General features: G+C 42.2%; 1 long non-coding RNA gene and 1 other non-coding gene across 2 annotated transcripts in view; one reads left to right on the forward strand and one right to left on the reverse strand.

Annotated features, from left to right (window-relative positions):
- Positions 1-22,569, forward strand: part of LOC134486044 (uncharacterized) — a 57,680-nt gene that overhangs the window by 16,992 nt on the left and 18,119 nt on the right. The window contains exons 2-5 of the long non-coding RNA XR_010064716.1: positions 10,994-11,701; positions 18,519-18,590; positions 18,947-19,033; positions 20,966-21,031. This is a non-coding gene — a long non-coding RNA (uncharacterized LOC134486044). The remainder of the gene's footprint in view (positions 1-10,993; positions 11,702-18,518; positions 18,591-18,946; positions 19,034-20,965; positions 21,032-22,569) is intronic.
- Positions 15,493-15,599, reverse strand: LOC134486521 (U6 spliceosomal RNA). Its single transcript, XR_010065580.1, has one exon. It is a non-coding gene; the product is annotated as a U6 spliceosomal RNA (small nuclear RNA).

The raw sequence follows: 22,569 nt of genomic DNA on the forward strand, positions 1-22,569 counted from the left end.
TACAAATGAAACATGTCTGAGAGCCCAAGGAGGGGCATTCCTGACTAATGGAGCACATATATGTTTAATGTCTTAAGAAACTTCTGGGGGTTTCTAAAGTGTTCCTACCATGTTCTACTCTCAGCAGCAATGCATGGCACATTCCATCCTTCCTCAGAGTAAGAGGAACTTCCAGAGGAACAGAAGTGGCTTAAATCAGAGAAACAAATTCACTCAAGAAGAGCTTTGAATCACTAATAAATGTTGACTGAAACACAGAAACATGGTAGAACCAGTTTGGAATGCCTCCTGTGTCTAGCTAGTGTCTGTGGACACTCATGTGCTCTTTTTTTTTTTTTTTTTTTTTTTTTTTTACTCTTTCCCAGGTGTTTGGACAGACCAAGGATACAGACATGCATGTCTGAGGACATAATGTTTTAATTATACAGATGTGTGTGGCATCCAGCTTGAAGTTCTCTGTAAACAGGGCCAGCTGTTCCTGACATTTTCCTCTTCTCTGCTTTTTCTTTGTATAGAGGCACACAACGAAAAATGATGATTTCTGTTCCCTCTGATCAAAGACTGTTAACCTTTCAGCTATAGCCTTATCACAAAGCCAAGAACTACTCATTGAAGGGGGGAAATGGGCCTGTTGACATTTTACAGGATATTTTGAAATGTTAAAGATCTTTTTGAGGGTGGGGCCAAGGGCACAGACACCTGTAATGTGTGCACTGTCCTGAGTGTCCTTACATTCTCAGGAAACAGGCGGCTACTGCTTTGTGTGTACTCTTGGAACAAACACATACCCTCCTGAAAGGACCACAGTTTGTTGTGCTGATAGAGGGGGCATGTGGTAGACTGGGCTGAGGCCTTCACAGCCTCTGTTGAGGGAGTAGTACTGGGGGGGGGGAGCCTTTCTGTCCGGTATTCTTAAACAATGCTTGTCATTTGGGGCTTTGATATGTTGCTTAGGCTATGACTTGGCAGGACACTTCCATAGAGCAGGACACACAGACTGGTATGGTACCAAAGTGGCAGGAAGGCAGTTTTTTTTTTTTTCATTTAAGAATTTAAGAGGAGGGCTCAAAACCTCTGCACTCTGTAATTTTGGTCAATCGTCATTGGCAATCTGTTAGTCTGGCAGGCATGAGTTTTAAAAACACGAAAACAGTATTGGAAAAGGATGTTCTGGCTCAGGGGGAAACCCAGGCTTTGCCAACCTGACTTTAAACATCTCTTTTCATAGAACTTAGCACAGCTAGTGATGCTGGGGGTGGGGTGGGCAGTGTAGGGAAGAAACTTAATTATGCAAATTTTGATCTTAATGCTTTATTTGTATGTTTCTGGCAGGCTGTTCTTTAATCTCTAGAGCAAGATTGCTCAGAATTACCATATATTCTCATTAATTTCATTAAAATTATAGCAAAGGTTGTTTTTGCTATAATCAAGAGTGATTTTGATTAATACTTAGGAAATCAAACCCCTCGCCAGCAGTGGGAATGAGAACAACCTTTTCAGTCAGTCGTCCTTTCTCTTCCTTCTCACCCCTTCGCAAAAGGCCAAAGATACAAATGCACCAGAGGGATTTTTAAGAGTCTGTTTGCGGGGGCTGGGGATTTAGCTTAGTGGTAGAGCGCTTACCTAGGAAGCGCAAGGCCCTGGGTTCGGTCCCCAGCTCCGGAAAAAAAAAAAAAAAGAGTCTGTTTGCTTTTGCAGATAGTTCTAAGGAAAACACTCCAAAATGGGAGTCCATTTTCCTCTCTCTTGAGTGTGAAGAAAGAACACACGTGTGCACACCAGCCTGCCTTGGCTGGCAACAAACAGTGCCAGGAGCACACACCCTCTCTTACAGGCTAACTCTTAAGTCAGCAGAGAATGCTGGGAAAATCTAGAAGATGAAGAAGGTAACATACCCATGTACCCATGTAAAGAGGACATGAAAATTGCAGACAGGTATTAGATAAAAACTAACGGACCAGTCGAAGATGATCTATCTGTGCTTTTAGAAACCATACCTACTGAGGCATCCCACATTATAACTTGCTCTGATTTCAAAGCCTAGTTTGACACGTGTATTTTTGTGCTTATGATCTGTTCATGAGCGTTCATTACTACACTATGTACAGTGTGAGGAGGAGCAGGTCATTGAGGGAGAAAAAGATACTGGAAAGATAGTCATTTGACACACTATAGTTTCTAATGTTTCAACCACACCCTCCTCCATTTTCCCTCCCTTCTTTCCATTCTTTTGAGTACTGATGCTGGAAACCATGACCTTTTGTGTGCTAGACAAACACTCTGTCAATGATTCTCTGTTGCCTCCTTATTGATCTGTGTAATAATTTTTGATCACAGGATAGGTGTTAAATAGTATATCTTCACTACCTCCTCCTTCAAGGTGTGCTCAGTACTCTAATCAAAGACAGAACCCATTTGTCCATTGTCTTTTTCCTTGCCAACCTCTATGGTTCCTGCTTTTAGGAAAAAGTGGTGCCAGCTTACAGGTTCAGAGGTTCAGTCCATTTTCATCAGGGCGGGGGCAGGAGAGTGTCCATACAGATGTAGGGCTGGAGAAGCTGAGAGATCAACATCTTCCAAGGGCAGATAGGAGAAGACTGGCTTGCAGGCAGCTTTTAGGAAGTCTTGTCAGACTATTTCTTATGTTTGGACACTGTAGGTATCTGTGTTGCACTGCTTTCTTAGGGCTACTGGGACACAATGGAGTTAAAGTATACATTAACAACTGGCCACACAGCAACATTTGATCCATTAAAGACTGAATACATGACAGTATGTATTATTTACTTCTTTATTGCTTTGAAAGACACCATGGCCAAAGCAAATTAAAAATAAAATTAGGATGATGTTTCCAGAAGGTTAGAGTCCATGATGGCAGAGAGAAGCCATGGTGTCAGGAGCAGCTGAGAGCTTACATTTTGGGTAATTTAGTGTGAGCATGAGTGAGTGTGTGCGTGTGTGTATGTGTGTGTGTGTGTGCGCGCATGCACAAGAGTGTGTACATTTATGTGTATGTGTATGTATATATGTAAGAAGAGAGAGAGAGAGAGACAGAGAGACAGAGAGACACACACACAGAAAGAGAGATTGATATGTACCATGGTGCCTGTGGAAGTCCAAGAAAAGTTATGGAGTTGATAATTTCCCATCTCTACATTGGTTCAAGGAATTGAGTTCAGGTTATCAGGGTTTCTGCTTTTTATGTAGAAGATAACTGTACAATAAACTGGATAACTTAAAATTTGTAAAGAAATAATAATTTTTTCCAATTCCCCAGAATAGAATTCCCCAGAGTTCAAAATATCAGCAGAGCCATGCTCCTGAGTGTTCCTGGATTTGAATGGAATCCTTCCTTCCTCCCCCCGCCCCATTCTTAACTACTTTGTATCTCACTAAAATATAAGAACAGCTAACCAGTTTCCTGTGGATAGATGTGATGACTTGGAAACCTTTCTTCTGGATTTAGATTAGTGTGAGCAAAGGATGTGTCCCTCAGGTGAGTGGAATGCCATTCTTTGTCACCTCAGCTTTCACAAGTCCTTTGTAATCACAGTAATTGCAAGACGCTGTGCAGACGACAGGGCCATGGTACAATGTTCACAAATGCCAATATGTAGCAAAGGCCTAATAATACACTAGGTGTGAATTATGAACCTCAATTAAGGCCTTTGCCAGTCATATTGCCCAGTTAGAATATACATAATTGTAAGTAGGACTCCATTTTTTTTTACAAAAAGAATATTTGCTTGTTAAAACTGTGACATTCAAGAGTTAACTTAATAGGATGTGGAAAGATTTCCCAATGAATACTGCAGACCTCAGAAGAACAAAGGCGAGCACATGGTTTATTTTAAACAGATGTCACCTGCTGTGGAAACTTCTTTCAGGCAAAGAATACAATGTTCTTACTGTTCTCCAGGCCTGTGATGGATTGTTATATACATAGGAGAAAGGGGGAAATAGTCTCTCTATTTCTGCCTTGAACTTAGATGCCTAAAGCAACACAAATCCATCCATTAACATTTTGGGTATTAGGCAGCTGAAAGATTCCCACTAGAATAAAGTTCAGCTTTAGCAGCGTTGTCCTCCTCTGAAGGCTCTAGTTTCTTTGCCTTTCCTGAGTTTGTTCTTATTGTTTGTTTTGTTTCTTTTTGTTTTGTGAAATGTGTCTTCATCTCATGGATCATGGCTCCTTCCCCTGATCCACTGACTACATGTTGTCTGATTATCACTCTTCTTTTCTTATCATGACCCTAGAATTCACCTTGAGCCTGTCCAGATAATACAAGATAATAACTGTATCTCCAATACCTTAGAAGCTAGCTTAGTTACATTTTATAGTAATTTCTGCCTCATAAAGTATCAACTGTGTATGCCCTGACACTCGAAATGAGAACACCCCTGAGGGACTGCATGCATTACAGGAAATTGAACATTATATCATTAGCATTGTGTCATGATGTCACACTTTTTATTTTACATAAAACCACAATAGATTCTCAGAAAAGATCATATCTAGACAACTTCCATATATGGTTTTAAAAAAATGTAAGATCTTATGAAAACCAGAAATGAAAATTCCACAATATGTGTGTTAAGTGCGGGGTCAGCTGAAATGACTCAGACCCATTGCAGGGGCCTAAGTACTTTTTCCTTCCACTAAGTGGTGGTTAATGAGCACACAGTAAGCTAAATGGACTGTGCATGCAGTCTTCTTCTTTTGTAGCCTGGGTTCTGCTATTTTTGCACAGGTCTGGTATTCATGTTTTTGCATGTGTCTCATTTGGTAATATCTATGTTACTCACAACACAGGTCTAAGTGTGACAAACATGTTGAGTGTACAGTGGGGTTGTGTCTCAGCGGCTCTACCACAGGTGTCTTGCCTCAGGCCTCTTGGGCATTCTTTGTGCAGAAATGTTAGAACTCATCTACCCAGTGATCCCACAGGGATGTGGGGAGATAGCCAGGACATAATGATTCTCTGGTTGGGGGGGAGGGACATGATGCTTTAAGTGTGTTTTAAAAATTATCACTTTTACTTTTGAAATTATAACATAATCCCAACATTTCTCCATTCCCTCCACTTCTCCTCCCACCAAACCCTTCCATGTGGGCTGGAGAGATGGCTCAGTATTTGGAAGTGTATTTTACTCTTCCAGAAGAACTGAGTTTGGTGCCTAGTACCCTTGGCAGATGGCTCACAACTGCCTGGACTTCTAGCTCACAGGCTCTGATGCCTCTGGTTGCCTTGGGCATTCACACATACACAGGATAAAAATAAAATAAAATAAAATGTTAAAATGACTCCCATCTACTCTTGCTAGCTCTCCTTCAAGGCCACGACCTCCTTTTTCATTAATTGTTGTTACATGCAACTATGTATAGATTTTCCTACATACATAAATATAACCTATTCAACCTGTCTAATGTTGCTTGTATGTTTATGTTTTCAGTACTGACTACTTGGTATTGGGTAAAAATTGACCTGCTCTTCCCCGGGGAAGACGATCAAAGTCTCAGCATTTCTTAGTTGCATGTAGTTCTTTGTGTAGAGTTGAGGCTTCACGGGCTTTCATCCACTTTGACATGTCTATTAGCTTGGTAAATCAATTAATTTATTGAGGCTTAGTTACTGAGAAGAAACTGTGTGACTGAAAGGTAGGTGCATCACCAAAAGCTCACCACAGAGGCTGGGGAGAGGGTTCAGTCCGTAAAGTGATTGCTGCATTAGCACAGGAGTCTGAGCTCAATACCGAACACCCACGTGACAAGCCAATGCTAGTGGCACACACTTGTGCTCTCATTGTTGGTGAAAGGGGGAGAGCAGATCCTTGGCACTGAGTAGCAAGCTGACTTGACTTAATTGCTATGTTCTGTGTATGTATGAAAGATTCTGTCTCAAAAAAAGAAGGGCCTTCAAATACCCACAAAGGTGTGTGTGAACCTAAACATAGAAACATCCACACACACACACACACACACCTGCACATACATCTACAAAGTTTGGTTTTGAAGTTCCACCCCAGCATGGGTGATGGCTCACCAAAGCTGTAGACATAGAGCGCTCTGAAAAATTTACAGGTAGCCCGAGGAACCAGAGGCATTTTGTTAAGTTTTATGTGCCCTACAAGTCTACCTTCTCACTCTAGGAAGGGATTAGCAGTGACTGACTTTATGGAGGACCATACTTTGAGCTGTTGGAAGGGACAAAAGTCCTTAAAGAAAACGGTGTGCAGTAAAGAGTCACAGGGTAGGTTGTAGCTAGACTGGACTAAAATCCTTGCCCTGCCTTGTTTAGAGCTGCTTCAATCCAGTCCGTTTCTATCTTCAATAGGCCTCCTTCATGATATACCTTCCTCCTCTTCTTTAAGGTAGGGTTTCAGCGTGTAGCCTTGGCTGGCCTAGGACTTGACACGTACACCAAGCTGTACTTGAAATCGCTGTGCATACCAGGCTCGCCTTGCACCTGTAGTAGATCGTCTGCTGACTCCCAGTTTCTGGGAGTAGAGAGGCTCTCGAGAGGACCTGGATTCAGTTCCCAGCATCCACACGATAACTCGCAGATGCCTCTAAGTCCAGTTTTAGGGGGTCCGATGCCCTCTTCTGATCTCTAAGGATTCTTGCACAATCATTGATTTTTTTCTTTGTGTGTGTGTGTATCATATTAATAACATATATTAAATAGATAAAAAATATATTTATTTCTTGCCTATGTAGGTGCAGAGTATCACTCTTTGCCTTTGCTGAGGAAAGGTTTCCTCTTTCAAATTAGCTGCCCCTAAGCCATCATCCAGCTCACACACAAGTCTTGAATCTCCTTATGAGCAGCAGTAATTAGATGGACCAGAACATGAGAAGGGGAGCGGAGCAATAAAACAGGCAAAATAATTTCGCATTACTTCCAGACTGGTATCTGCTTAATGGACTGCTTGTTCTGTAAGTTGGGTTAGCATTCAAGTGTGTGTTTCTGGGGTAGTGCTTGGGGCCCAGGGCTAGAGAGAGAACTGTCCATCTCTACTGGTTTATGGTACTGTTAGTGTCGGTCAAGAGGATAAGATCTCCAGTCTGAGTGGAGACTGGTTCGATCCCTTTGGTAAGGGATCACCATAGAAAGGTTGGCTCACCAGCTAAAACCTTACTGAAAAGATAGAATGGTTTTTAAAATGAGACACTGTACTTTCTTTCCCACGATTCCCACCACCATTGTTCAGAAGCTTACCGACCAGTCATGTAAAAGTTCCTAAGTCCTACCCTATGACCAAGTCAGAAAAGCATACATATTTTTCACATTTTCTATCTCTTTTCTAAGTGTTCTTTCCTTAGTACTGGGGTCTTTATCCCCAGCATTTTGGGCCTCCCTACTCTTTCCTTAAAACCTGTAACCCCACATGTGGCTGCTTGCTGGCCATGAGTCTTACCTCCATGGCAGCTTAAACAGCACGGCATGGACCTTCTCCTTTCTCGTCCTCTGGGAGCTGCTAGGGCTTTAGAGCTTGCCAGTCCTGGGGTTCTTCTTCTGAACTCTAATAAATCGTCCTTGTGGTTCTTTGTGAGTCTGTTTTTAAGTCCTGTTGTCAGTGTGACTCCGAATCCCAGAGGGGACCTTGATCTCCCCTGTGTCACTGTGGGAGGAAGATTGTAAGAGTTGGATTTGATAATACTGAATCCCATGTTCAGGATTTGGAAGTAATATGTAAAGGACTCTGAAAAGAAGCAAGACTTGGCTACTAGGCTGTAAGCTTTTGACTCAGAAACTTTTTCGGTGCATTTGTAAGCTTGGCACTAGCAGTAATCGCCAGGTTGTGGAGAGGGTCCACAACTTTGGGCAGGTTGAGTATGGTACCCTGGGTGGTTCCATTTAAGTGGGGCTGACAGTGCTGTTTGGAGGGGTATATGGGAAGATTTGGAGGGAGGGAAGGGAGAAGTGTTGTAGTTATAATCTCAAAAATAAAGGGCCTTTTGCACACACCAAGTACATGTGCTATCACCAAGACATTTCCCTAGTCTAATAACCGTTTTCTGTATTCATTTACCTAGATAAAGCTTGAGTTTTTTCCCCCATACCTTGGCTACTGTGAATAGTTGTGCACTGAGCGTGAGCGTGCAAATGCCTCTGATTTACCAACCTCAGTTCCCAAGCTTCATATAACTGGATTATAGGATAATTCTATGCTTACTTTTCAGGAGTGTCCATACCATTTTCCATGGGCTAGGATTAAAGCTAGCTTCATTGCACTTGTAGTTTTTGTTTCGTAAAAGATAAGACTTGTCGTACATTATCTCTTAATTCATCGGTTGACCATAAACATCATTTCTTTGTGGAAAATGTCACTTAATTGCATGGGTCATTCTTTAGCTGTGGTGAAGCATTTTGGTTGGATGCATGTTAGTCTCCTTGTTTTGTGGTGCTGGGAATTGAACCCAGGGCTTTCCACTTGCGGAGTGAGCTCTTGGCCTGTAAGCTCTGCCTCACTGCTGCAGTTTGCTCTTTTGCCTATGCTTTGGGAATGCTCTTCAGGAAACCATAAGCCAGACCAATGCCCGCTACTTCTTTTAGTACCTCTTCAGGATTGGGTATCACATTTAATAAATTGCAAATTAGTTATGATTCAGTTACTGTATTGGAATAAAGGTCTAATTTTATTCTTTTGTGTTTTCCCACCAGTGATTCCTGAAGACACTATCCTTAACCCTTTGTGCATTTTCAACTCTCCATAAGAGTTACGTTCGACTTTATTTCTGGGTTGTGTATTTTACACTACTATTATTTTGCTTTTATTTTTGGCAGCTTTGTAGCATACAGGTCAAGTACCGCTTATACGGATTTTAGATCATTTTGTATTTCTGACTTTTATATTATCGCCAACTTGTAGTTCGTGCCTGTCACTGACCAATGTTGGCCCTGTCACTTTCCGCACTGGCCACACAGGGCTTTCACTTATTCTGAACTGCGTCCTAGGATTTGTGATGTGTGATTTTATTTGTTCTGTTCCTCAAGTACTTGTTTAAAATCTAGGCTCAGACTTGAAAACTAGCTTTTCATTAAGATTTTGGTTCCCAGCATCCATGGCGGGCTGCTAGGTCTCCCTCCTAGGGAACTGATATTCACATCTGGTTTCCAAGAGCACCTGTACCTATGTCCACAGATACACATATATATGTAATCTTTAAAAATTAAAAATAAAAAAATTAAAATCTGGACTCTCCCATTTGGGACAAAGTGTGTGATATTCAGCTTTCTGAATTAATCCTTGTATACAACCGTTTCTTCTGTGGGGTTCCAGAAATGACCCAGCAGTAAAGATCACTGACTGCTTTTCCACAGGACGTGGGTTTGTTTGATCCCTAACATCCACATGACAGACCACAGTCATCTGTATTCCAGTTGTAGAGGACTTGACACCCTCTTCTGGCCTCTAAAGGCACTGCATGCATGCCATGCAGAAACATACATGGCACGCCAAAACATACACATACACACACAAACACACACACACACACACACACACACACACACACACACACACATAAAGGAATTTCAATCGTTTCCTTTAGATTACCCACTTTGTTGTTTTTTCAACATGCTTTGCTCTGCTTGGCTTTCCCTTTGTTCTGCTTTCTAGCTTTCTGAGGTGTAACATGAGGGCTGATGTATTGCAGGCTTCCAGTCAGGACTGCTTTCCATTTGCATGTATTGTGATCCCATTTGCCCTTGTCTCTGGATCCTGCTTGGTTTCCGTCTAGTTGGTTTTCCTTGACTTATGGATTGTTGAGAAGAGTGTTGTTTAATTTCTATATATTTGTGAGCTGTCTCTCTCACCATTCAGTTTTAGTTTCATGCTGTTGTAGTCAGAAAAGAGACTTGATATGATCCCACTCTTCCATAATCACCGCTGGAATGTGCTTCGTGTATTATCACATGATCTGTGATGTTCCCTATGTGTGCATTTGCAAAGAACACTTGTAAAACCCACTGTTTCTCCCCATGGTTAGGTCATCCATTTGATGATGGAAGTTTCCTATTACTGTGTTACATTCTATGTTCATATCTATTAATGGTTGCCATATATGTTTGGGTGCCTGACAATGGAGACACACACACACACACACACACACACACACACACACACACACACACATATGCACATATCACAAATGCATTTGACTTGTTGCTGAAGTAGCCCTTTTGCATTTTGTAATGATCTGTTTCTTTCTATCACAATGGAGTGTTTGACTTCTGCTCTATTTTTTCTTGGTGTAAGTGACCCGTCCAGCAGGTCCAGTTATTCAGGGTCCCGAAGAGGCCTTCTACCTGTGTATCAAATGGGGGTGAAGAGAAGAAGGAGACCAAGCAAAAGTTCTGTTGTCAAGGTCTCGTTTATTGGGGTGAACGTTGTAGCTTTTAAGGTTTTCAGGTAGGGGGAGTGTCCTTAGTGAAACACAAAGGATGGAGGGAGAAGGGCATTCCAGCAGCGAGAGCAGAAGGTGAAGAGGTCATGTGATGGAGACGCTGGAGACGTCTGGTGTTTGCTCAGACTGAAACATCCTGTGAATGTTATCTTCCTGTGTCATAAATTCATGGGAGAGGCTTTTGTCCAACACTCTCAAGACTTATGACAGTCATTTCAAGGTTGAACATCTGTGGCCATGCAGCCAAGAGTCACGTAGACACTTTGAGCCACAAAGCGGCCAGGCCCAAATCCAATATGGCTCCCTACATGTAAGTATAGCTACTTTGGATTTTTGTTTTCCGTTTGCATTCACATCCCCCTTTTTTTTTAAATGACAAACACCATGTCAAGAGTCTATTTTAGCATCAGCCTCAGTGGTGAACACTTGCCTAGTACATTCTAGGTTCTAGATTCAGTTCTCAGAACCACAAATTATAATGGTAAGGACAAAGAAAATATTACAATCATTCCTTCATTTTAAAAACTACCTAAAAATTAAAACTACCAAAAAACTAACTTAAAATTGTCTTCTTCTTTGCAGGATATGGAGACTGCGATGATTTTAATCTGGAGGATGCGCTGAAAGAAACTTCATCAGTAAAGCATGACTCAAAGAAACAAGTCCACCAAGCAAACACAAGTGGTCGGCCATGCACCACACTGACAATCTTGCCTTCAGAAAAGTACACGCATATGAGACTAGCTGTGCCTCCATCTACCTGTTTGTTCTGTTGTGCAAGGCTTGTGTCGTTTTGTCATACGTGTGTCATCTTCCTTTTTCATTTAGAAAATTTCATAATTTTCATTATGTTGAAACCACAAGAGAACATGCATCTGCCTTCGCCTTTTTTCTGCTGTACAAAAAGAGAACTCTGACCCGTTTCATTCCTCTCACTGTTTTGTTTTGAGACAGGGTCTCTTGATTTAGCCCGAGTTGTCCTGAAATTCTCTGTGCCGAGAAGCCCGGCTTTGACTTGGGTCCAGTGCTAGAGCAACAGTGACTCTTGGCCACTGATGTGCATTTCTAGCTTCAGAACCCATGACTTTTTATGATTCTTCAGTGTGATCCCCACAATGGCCTCGGGGACCTATACTGAGACCATTCTCACGATGTGACTTTTGTAAACCATAAAGCAGCCACTGTGTTTTACAATCTGCTTCCTTTCGTCCTCCCTTCTCCCTTCAGAGAGCCACTTTAGCACCACGACTAGAAGGACAGGAACAACCAGAGCCCCATCAAATCCAGCAGGTAATGAGGTGTGGGAAGTGAGGAGGCCAGACTCACCTGAGAAGGGACACAAGGAGGGACTCGTTAGGACTCCATCTGGGACAGGGTCAAAAGGAGCCGTGTAGAATTTTTAGCGGCACATATGAAAAGTTAGCAAAGGCACCCATGTGAATGTTAGATTTAATTCAACAGAATCCCATCTGGTTGGTCACTGTGCCTTACGTGAAAGCCATGCATTTCCACTTCCCTATTGCTTTGGGTGACGATGGCTGCTAGAATCCAGGTACAGGAGGCAGAAGGGGTGAGCTGAACTTGACTTAAGCCCCAGCCGATCCCCATAGCTCCCAGGTTAAACATGAGCCATTCATAGACGAGCAGAGTTGGGCAACCTGAGGCCTAAGGAGAAGTCTTCAACGAAGATATTCAGACGTTTTCTTGAAATTCTCTAAGTTTTTGAAGATCTCGGGAGAGTTTGTGTATGTGGGTCACATCTATAAATACTTCTCATCTGAGAACTTAGAACTAAAAACTGATATTAATCCGAGGAAAATAAAAAGCCATATGCATTGACATATGTGGTGGGTTTTTATGAGAAATAACTGTGCTTATAAGGTGAAAACATAATTTAGAGTAATGAATGACACTATTTTATAGTTTTCTGTAATGTTTGGCTTCAATAGAATGCATCTGGATTCTTTGTGTGTGTGTTTGTGTGTGTGTGTGTGCATGTCTGTCTGTGTGCGCCTCTGTGTGTGTATGTTTGTGTGTTTGTATGTGTGTGTGTGTATGTCTGTGTGTGTATATGTGTGTGTGTATGTCTGTGTGCGCCTCTGTGTGTGTATGTTTGTGTGTTTGTATGTGTGTGTGTGTATGTCTGTGTGTGTATATGTGTGTGTGTATGTCTGTGTGTGTATATGTGTGTGTGTTTGTGTGTATGTGTGTATGTGTGTGTGTCTCTGTGTGTCTGTGTGTGTGTGTGTGTGTGTGTGTGTGTGTGTGTTACTGTGAGACAGACCTAGGAATCACTATGTAGACCACACTTTACTAGACAGACCAGACTGGCCTGAAATTCACAGAGATCTGTCTACCTGCCTCTACCTCCCCACCCCCCGACCCCTGTGCTGGGACTACAGATGTGTGTTACCACTCCTCCTGGATTTTTAATATTTGCATCTGGACTGAGCAGTTATAAGTTCCTGAGGTTCAGTACAACATGCGGAGAAAATCCAGACTCATGCAAATGTGTAGGAGAAAATGGGGAAAGAACTCAATGTGCTTTTTTTCTTTAGTATTTTCTTATTTATTTATTTACTCCCTTTTTGTCCAAATTGCTGCCAGTTTCCCTGCTCCCTTACACAGTCTCTCCCTCTATCTCGCCCCTTCTCCTCAGCGAGGGTGGAGCCCCCAGGGTATCCGTCCCCGCTCCCCACCCCCCCTCACCTAGCTGGCACATCTAGCCTCTTTGGGGCTGGATTCATCCTCTTCCACTGAGGCTAGTAAGGTAGCCCAGCCAGGGAAACAGGATTCACAGGCAGGCAACAGCTTTAGGGACAGCCCCTGCTCCAGTTGTTTGGAGCCAATGTGCCCAAGCTGCATATCCGCTACATATGTGTGGGGACCTAGGGCCAGATGTGCATGCTCCCTGGTTGGCGGTTCAGACCCTGAGAGCTCCAAGGGTCCAGGTTAGTTGACTCTGTTCATGGTCCTTTGGAGTCCGTGACCTCTTCTGGTCCTTCAGTCCTTCCTCCAGCTCTTCCATTGGACTCTCCTATTCTTTGAATGGATCATTCACAGTTTGCTAGCGCTGTGCACTGGTCACTTGGAAACACTGATATCCCAACCAATGCACAATGTAATATATTACAGAATCACCCCGATTCCTGTTGCCACCTATCTCATTGAACAAAGCGTTCAGTCAGTCATACAGGGTGGCACCACCTGTAATCCCAGCACTGTGGAGGCAGAGGTGGGGAGAATACCAAAAGTTTGAGGATAATCCTGTTATGTATTGCAAGTTCCAGGCTACTCAGGGTTACAACAGCAAGATCTCTTGTCCAAAAACAAATAAGCAAATAAATGATGAGTAAAACAATGATTTAAAAAACCACCTAGATATTGAAAAACTGCTCATATCACAGCCACCAGCAAGTTTTTGGAAAACTGTCTTAAATTCCAAGTTTCGTTATTGGCAGCAGATATGATCAAGGGAGGCTGCAGGGATAGTTCAGTGGCGCAAAGCACTAGTGCCTGTGTGGCAGCATTCCTCTTGGAGGCTCTGCGGGGGAGTTATTTCTCTCCTTTTGCCATATACATTCTTTGGCTTATGACTACTTCGTTCATCTTCAAAACCATGAATATGCCAGTGTTTCCTCTTTCAGTTTGTCTATTTTTCCGTATCTGTAGCCCAGGCTCATTTGAAATTTGTTATATAATTCAGGCTGCCCTCCAAGTCCTCCTCCGCCTGAGTCTGCCTGTCAGATTCTGGGTTCATAGGTGGGCACCACCACACTTGGTTCTCAAGGATCTTCTGTGCATACAGTCCTGTCACCTACAGACCGTTTCAATATCCTTTCCTCATTCTTGCTAGGACTGCTGGTACTGCATTGAATAGAATTGGTAGATTGGACACGGTTGTCTTGTTCCTCAGGTTAGAAGGAAATCTTTCAGTGTTTCCCCCTTGACTATGCACCCTGGTGCCTCATCCTGTGTGGTCTTCATTCCGTTGGGTGACATCGCTTTCATCTTCGTTACTTTTCTAGTTGCTGTAAGAAAGCGCCAGGGTGGAAGTCGCTTAAGGGAAAGTTATTTTTGCCCAGTTTGAGTGATGATGGCATACACTCAGCTCACTCCATCACCTGTGTACAGGCTAGGATCTCAGACCGAAGAACCATGTCATCTGCCATTCTTTTCAACACAGTTTACCGAGTCAAGATGATCTCCTACCATATTGCTGGAGGCCTCTCTCTCAGGAGGTTCTAGAACTCATTGAGTTGACAACTCGCGCTAACCACTCCAGCTTCTATGGCTGATATGTGGAATTATCATCAAAAAGATGTTAAATTTTGTCAATTTCTCTTTCTTTTCTTTTTTTTTTTTTTTAAAGGGACTGAAGTTTTATTTTTTTTTTTTTATTAACTTGAGTATTTCTTATATACATTTCGAGTGTTATTCCCTTTCCCGGTTTCCGGGCAAACATCCCCCTCCCCCCTCCCCATCCTTATGGGTGTTCCCCTCCCAACCCTCCCCCCATTGCCGCCCTCCCCCCATAGACTAGTTCACTGTGGGTTCAGTCTTAGCAGGACCCAGGGCTTCCCCTTCCACTGGTGCTCTTACTAGGATATTCATTGCTACCTATGGGGTCAGAGTCCAGGGTCAGTCCATGTATAGTCTTTAGGTAGTGGCTTAGTCCCTGGAAGCTCTGGTTGCTTGGCATTGTTGTACTTTTGGGGTCTCGAGCCCCTTCAAGCTCTTCCAGTTCTTTCTCTGATTCCTTCAATAGGGGACCTATTCTCAGTTCAGTGGTTTGCTGCTGGCATTCGCCTCTATATTTGCTGTATTCTGGCTGTGTCTCTCAGGAGCGATCTACATCCGGCTCCTGTCGGTCTGCACTTCTTTGCTTCATCCATCTTGTCTAATTGGGTGGCTGTATATGTATGGGCCACATGTGGGGCAGGCTCTGAATGGGTGTTCCTTCAGTCTCTGTTTTAATCTTTGCCTCTCCCTTCCCTGCCAAGGGTATTCTTTTTCCTCATTTAAAGAAGGAGTGAAGCATTCACATTTTGATCATCCGTCTTGAGTTTCGTTTGTTCTAGAAAAATATGGAACGCTTCACGAATTTGCGTGTCATCCTTGCGCAGGGGCCATGCTAATCTTCTCTGTATCGTTCCAATTTTAGTATATGTGCTGCCGAAGCGAGCACCAATTTCTCTTTCTATACCTACTGACATGATCACATGGTTTTTATGCTTCATACTTTTAATGTTTAATGATTTAATTTATTTTGAGCAATCCTGTGTCCCGGGCATAAATCCAGTTTTGATTTGTGCAATCTTTTAAATATGCTGTTCATTTTCATTGCTAATGTAATGTTTCCTTGATTTTTGCCTCTATTCATGTAGTTTTGCTTGTTTTTGCCATTCTCCTCTGGCTTCGAGTGAGGGTCATGCTGTTCTCATGAAGTGAATTTGGAATTCTTTCCTCCTCTTCAGATCTGCAAGGATTTGAGAAGGATTAGCTTTAACTTTTCTTTGAATTCATTTTAATAACCTTCTCTTACCTGGATATTTCTTTGTTGGAAGTTATTAATTATTCTAATTATCATCCATCCATTTATATTTTGATTTTTCATAATCACCTTAATAGTTTGTGTGCTTCTAGAACTCTATCCATTTCCTCTAGCGTGTCTGATTTGTTGGAATACATTGTCCATTGTAGTTTCCTTTGTACCTATTTAGTATTAGTTGCAATGCCTCCTCTCCCATTTATAATTTTGAGTCCTTAGAACAAGTTTTGAATTTTGTTTTCTTTTCTCAAAAAGCCAACTCCAAATTTCCTTTCTTTCCTCTCCTCCCCCTTGTTTTTCCCTGTTTTTTCTGAGGAAAACCTAGGACCTCTAAGTAAATGCATGCTTGCTTCTGAGCTACGCCACCAGCCCACAAGAACCTTAGTTCCATTAAAGCTTCCTGATGGTTTTCTTGTCTAGAATTCTTTGTCCTCCCTACTTTCTGCACATCCTATTACTATGCCACTTCTTCCTCTTCCTCCCTCTTTTGAGACTGAATCTTACTATCTTGGCAAGCAGTCCTAGCTGGATCTCAAATGCCAGGTCCTCCCATCTCAGCTTCCTGGATCGTGGCCGTGCACCAGGTGGTCTGCTCTTTCCAGCTTCGTAACAACTTTTCCTCTTATGGGCCGTGTTTCTGTTGTGTCGAATATCTGAAGTCTTTACTAAGCATTCAATTCTGAAACACTTCCTTCTGAAAATTTAATGGTTTAATATTTAAGCAAATAGAACCTATCAATTTGCAGTTAGTTTTATATGAAATGAAACCCATTGCTTTTTGTTTTAGAAGTTTAATTATTCCAGCACCTTTTGCTGAAAAGATTTCTTCCTCCCTTGAGTTGCTTTGCATATGTATAAGAAAAATCACTTGAGCAGATCTGAGGTCTTTTGAGCTCTTCATTCTATTCTGTTGCCTGTATCTATCTGTCTGCCACTTCTTTGATAAATGTTAACTATGAAATATTAGGTAGAGTGATTCATCCCACTTTATTCTTTTTAAGGTTTAAAAAGACAATCTCAGGTTCTGCCTTCCCCAAAAAGTTTAGATCAAATTTGACGATTTCTGGAAAGAAACAATCAGTGGGACTTCTATAGGCTTTCATTGACCATAGAGAGTGTGGGAGCTGATGTTGCCAGTGTGGTGTGTTTTCTGGTGTGTGTCTTTATTTGGATCTTCTTGGTTTTAAACTTTTAGGTTTACTTTATGTTTATAGTAATTTCCCTTACCTCTGCTTTAAATACTTTGCTTTCTGAGACACTGCTGAAATGAGTTCAGTAGCATCGACATGTAATAGTGATGACAAGGCAGTATCCAATCCATCACTTACAAAATCCTAGAGTAGTTCTCCTTTACTCTTAAACTGGGCCCCATGTGACCCCACTGCCCACGTTGGAGTGACACGCAGGAAGCACAGAGACAGAGACAGGAAGTAGACTAGTAAACCTTACATGTCACCTTCCAGTGACGTATTCCCAACAATTGGCCTGTCGGGTCATTTCACGTTTGACTACAACACCCATTTGTATGTTGTTCTGTGACGGTGCAAGTGAGTTGTTTGGAAATCCTTGTTGTTTTTTTCTTTTCATTTCTTTCTCTTTTTGTTTTTGTTGTTGTTTCTTTAATGCAGGGTTTCTCTTGGCTGTCCTGGAACTCACTCTGTGGACCAGGCTGTTTTCAAGTTCAGAGATCCTCTTGCCTCTGTTCCTCGGAGTGCTGTGATTAAAAGAGTGCATCGCCGTAGATCACATGAAACTCAAGAAGGAAGACCAAAATGCAGATGCTCCACTCCTTCTTTAAAAGGGGAACAAAAGTACCCTTAGAAGGGGATAGGGAGGCAAAGTTTAGAGCAGAGTCTGAAGGAACGGTCATTCAGAGCCTACATGTGGCTCCACATGTGGCCCATACATATACAGCCACCAAACTAGATAAGATGGATGAAGCAAAGAAGTGCAGGCTGACAGGAACCGGATATATATTTTTTCCAAAATGTTTTCTGCTGAGTGTTTAGAAACTAGCTTTTTAGATCTTTGATCCACTTTTAGTTGACTTTAATGTATGGTATAGCATGATGGTCAAATTTGCTTCTTTAACCACTTTCAGTTTGTAAAGCAGTTCTCTGTACATCACATAAATGCTAGCTTATAAAACAGTTCTCTGCACATTACAGACAACACCAGCTCATTCATCTCTGGGCATCGTAATCTGCTGTTCAGTTCTTGCATTAACATTGGAGGAAACCATAGCTCAAAGGTTTCAGGGATCATCTAGAATTCCCTACTCCATGTGTGCAGCAGATCTGGACTCATGTTTTAGCTCTGGTCAAGTGGTGAGATGTGGGTCTCTCGGTCCCCAACCTATGAAGAATGGTTAGAATCTACCTCACTTAAACCTGTTCCATCTCTTTGCCATCTTTTTCCGGGTAGTCATGCGGTTGTATAGGAGCTTTAATAAGTATTAACGATGGTCTATTCACGGTGTGACTTCCTTAAACTATGATGTAGGTATACATTTTATTAGTATTTATTTTTTATTGCTCTTTTTCCTCCTACTGTCAGAGAGAGGGGACCACATCACCACTACTACAACGAGAAGGCCAGGAACAACTAGAGCACCATCAAATCCTATGGGTAAGACAAGCTCTCAGAGGAAAAAAGGAAGGAAGGATTTTCCACATCAGCTACCTGTTTCAGTGGGTATCCTAGTTTGTTTTTCTACGGTGATAATTAAACATCATGATCAAAACCAACATAGAAAAGAAAGGGTTTATTTTATTTGCCTTATGACCACCAATGTAGGGATGGAACCTTCCACGGTGTACCGTGTCCTTCCCCACTGATCGATCACTGAGAAAATGCCTAACAGCCTGAGCTTATGGAGGCCTTTTCCTAAACACGGTTCCCTCCTTGTAGATGGCTCTAGGTCATGCCGACATAAAAACTACCCAGTACAGCAGTGATTATCTCTTTTGTTCTGTGGTCCCCAGAACTTGATAGGTTTGACTTGGAAGATGCCTTGGATGATCAGAATGATCTAGATGGCCCCAAAAAGCAAAGTACAGGAGAAGGAGGAGGTAAGTTCTAGATGCTCAACATCACAGGCCAGTGCTATAGTTCCTGGTACGGTTTGTCTTATACCTGCAATGGCGTTCTGAAACGTCCAGTGTACTGTAGATTTGGGCCAGATCTGGGCCACATTGAGCTGCAGGAGAACCACACAACAGTAGTACTGATATATTTTGGTCTTGGGATTCTCCGAATTATTGGGAATCTCAGTAACTATTGTCTGTGTGTGTCATATCTACCTCTGTCTATCATCTATATATTTAATTTTTTTAAACATCAGTATTGTTCATATAAAATGATAATACTAAACCAATACATATTAACATAAATAGCACAATGTATGAGTCTGTGTGTCGAGAGAAAAACAATTTGTCAGAGAGTGGCATTATTTTATACTTCTTAGAAATTTCTAGAATGTCAATCTTGCTAGGAGATACCTGGATTCTCATATTGAGATATGCAGCTTGAAAGCTGTCCTCTGACCTACACACACACACACACACACACACACACACACACACAGACACACACACACACACACACACACTTGAATACAATTAAATTCAAAAGTGTTTAAAACAGACATATAAATGAATAATACATTTTAAAAAGTGTTTAGTACCTTTCCTCACTTAGTTCTCCTTTCATTACTGTTCTGGTTGCCCTGACCAAGTACCTAGCAAGCGAAGAGAAGAGGAAGGATTCTTTCAGCTTATCATTTTAGAAGCAATGAGGCCCCGATATGACTCTGCTGCTCGAGTTGTATCCACACACAGGAAGCAGAGAGACAGAGACAGGAAGTGGGCTAGTAAAACCCAGATGTCACCTTCCAGTGATGTATTTCCAAAAGCAGGCCTCAAGAGTCCCAGCACATGAGCCTATAGGGACATTTCACGTTTGAACTACAACACCCGTTCAATGGACTTGTGCCCATTTGTTGTTTTCTAGCATTGCAGGTTAGTCTTTGGAAAACCTTGTTCTCTTATGATTTATAAAAGTTCAGTGTAATGCTGCGTGGTATAATAAAAAAAAAAATCTAACTTGCTGCTAACACCACCCATACCACTGGAAAAGACTCACGGTAGCTTACATAGGCTTCACCCGAAATCTTGTCGACAAGCACCATCAGTGGCTGTCCTGGACTGACAGATTCATTTCATTCAGTTTTAAGAAATGCTTCCCAAGTCATCCAGTTGGTATGACATTCATTCTGCCTGGCAAAAGTGGTCTCGTGACACAAAGCAGACAAAGCCAAGTAAGAGAAGGAACAGTGACGCCAGGGGCTTATCAAATCACCCCTCTGTCCTCTGGAATAGAGCGGGACGGCTTTAAGCACACTTTGCACACAGAGCATAGGACATTCAGGAAGATGTGTACTTAATCACTGAACTATGGTTAATAATGATTCTGCTTCTTGTATTAGTCATCTGTGATTGTGTTGCAGATCGTGAGAAAGTTGAGACTTATTTTTGCAGAAAGACATTAATCTCCTTGGTTCAGTTAAGAAGCAGAGTCTTCTATAGAGTCAGAGCCTCAGAGAGCTGCCATCGAGGCAGAGGGATGGCGTCTCATCTGAACTTAATTATAGGATTGTATTTCTTCTCTCTGTGGTCACACAAACACTCAAGATGATTGGCCGTTCTACAGAACATATACATCGGCAGTGAGCTGTCTGAGGGGCCGGTTGAAATTTTGCCTACCCCCTTTCTTCCTTGTTCATTTCCCTCAACCTCCTGCCCACCCCACTCCTTCTCCCCCTCCCCATCGATCCTTAGTATGAGCACAAGGTGTGGTTCTGAGACCTTACATCTGCTGTGCCACTGAACCACACTCTCAGTTCCATGAAGAACACTCACGTGTCATGGACAACTTTGACTAATCCAAAGGTTTGCTGCTGAGATTTTTTCTTTTGGCCACTGAAGTGTGTGGTTTTTCTGTAGGTTGATCAGACAAGGATCTCGAAGATATCTTGGGAGGCGGGGGATACAAACCTGACAAGAATAAAGGTAGGAATGTTGCTTTGTTTGGCAACACATGGATTCTCCTTAAAATGCTAACCATCCGGCCACCAGGTAAACATGTCACTCTCAGCCTCTGGCAAATCAGGCTTTGACATGTGCACCTGTCATGTGCAGTAGGCTCTCATTCTTGTGGGTGGGGGCTCATTTGTGAGCCATTCTGGGATGCTACCCATTTGCTCTGTTGCTCTTTAAGCCTGAGCTGGTGTCCCCACTACCTAGGTGCACCTCATAAGCCAGTTTTCCATGCAGTGCGAGGGTTCAAACTTAACATGGCACACATTTTAAAGAAGCCCCTAGCAAATCAGATGTTTACAAAATTCCTTTGGATTCCATTTCCCCTTCCCAGGAAGATTCACACTTCCCTCCTATTGGATTCCAGGAAGTGGAAAATCTCCTTGGGGTGTATCCTGTGAGCAAAGAAACTATTTTCAATTAAAAAGACAAAAAGTTGGGGGAGGGGAAGGAGAGGGAATGGGTGCTGATGGACAGGAAGGCGGGAAGGGGAATAACATCTGAAATGTAAGTAAAGAAATATATCTAATAAAAAATTTAAAAAAAGAAAATTTAATACAAAAAGCTATTTATAAAAAAATTATTTAATGAAAAATTAAAAATAAGAGAGAGATAAAAAATCCCACATCGTCCCTTGCTGGGTCCAAGCCCCGGGTCCTGTTTATCAGCTGATGGAATCCATTCTTACCTTAAAGATCATGGGAGCTTTGCAACTTTGCAACAGAATTTCAAGGTAGCCATCCCTGAGGTTTAACTGTGTTTAGATGTGTAGGAAAATTAAACCACAGGATCAGACTGTCTAGAGGTTTCAATCCAGTCTGACACACAAAACAAAACACAAAACAAAAACAACCAACTGAAAAAAAAAAGCCCTTAATATTAAAAAAATAATGTAGCACTGGTTCAGGAAAACTACGCAATCTTCATCCAGCCTCGCCCAAGGAGCCTCCATTGTAGAAGCATAGAGCTGGTTGTTCTAAATCGGAAGTTGTTATCTGTGAAATAAAGTCACCTATTGACATTTTGGAAATTATGTTAGATCTCATTTTGTGTGTGTGTGTGCGTGTGTGTGTGTGTGTGTGCCTGTGTGTGTGTGTGTGTGTCTGTGTGTCTGTGTGTGTGTGCCTGTGTGTGCATCTATGTGTATGTGTGCCTGTGTGTGTATGTGTGTCTTTGTCTCTGTGTGTGTGTGTGTGTGTGTGTGTGTGAAATTTTATCACATGTTAGATTTCAATAGCCCTTAACACAACCAGGGAGAGATTATCATAAAATCTCTTCTGCATGCTGCCCCTTGAACAGTCATGTCCTTCCCAAGCCTCATGTTTGCAGTTTCCACAGCTGTTCATGACTGAAACCTTTCTTCACACATCTGTCAGATGGGATCTTAAGCTTGAATGGGGTGAGGTGTCTGAGTCTTGTGTGGTGAAGTACGTTCCTGTTGGAACCCATAGGTGTCACATGCCACAGTTGTGACCTTTCACATAATCACTTTTGACAAGATGTTGGAATGT

This window comes from Rattus norvegicus, chromosome 3 (genome assembly GCF_036323735.1).
Source record: "Rattus norvegicus strain BN/NHsdMcwi chromosome 3, GRCr8, whole genome shotgun sequence".
Taxonomy (NCBI): Eukaryota; Metazoa; Chordata; class Mammalia; order Rodentia; family Muridae; genus Rattus; species Rattus norvegicus.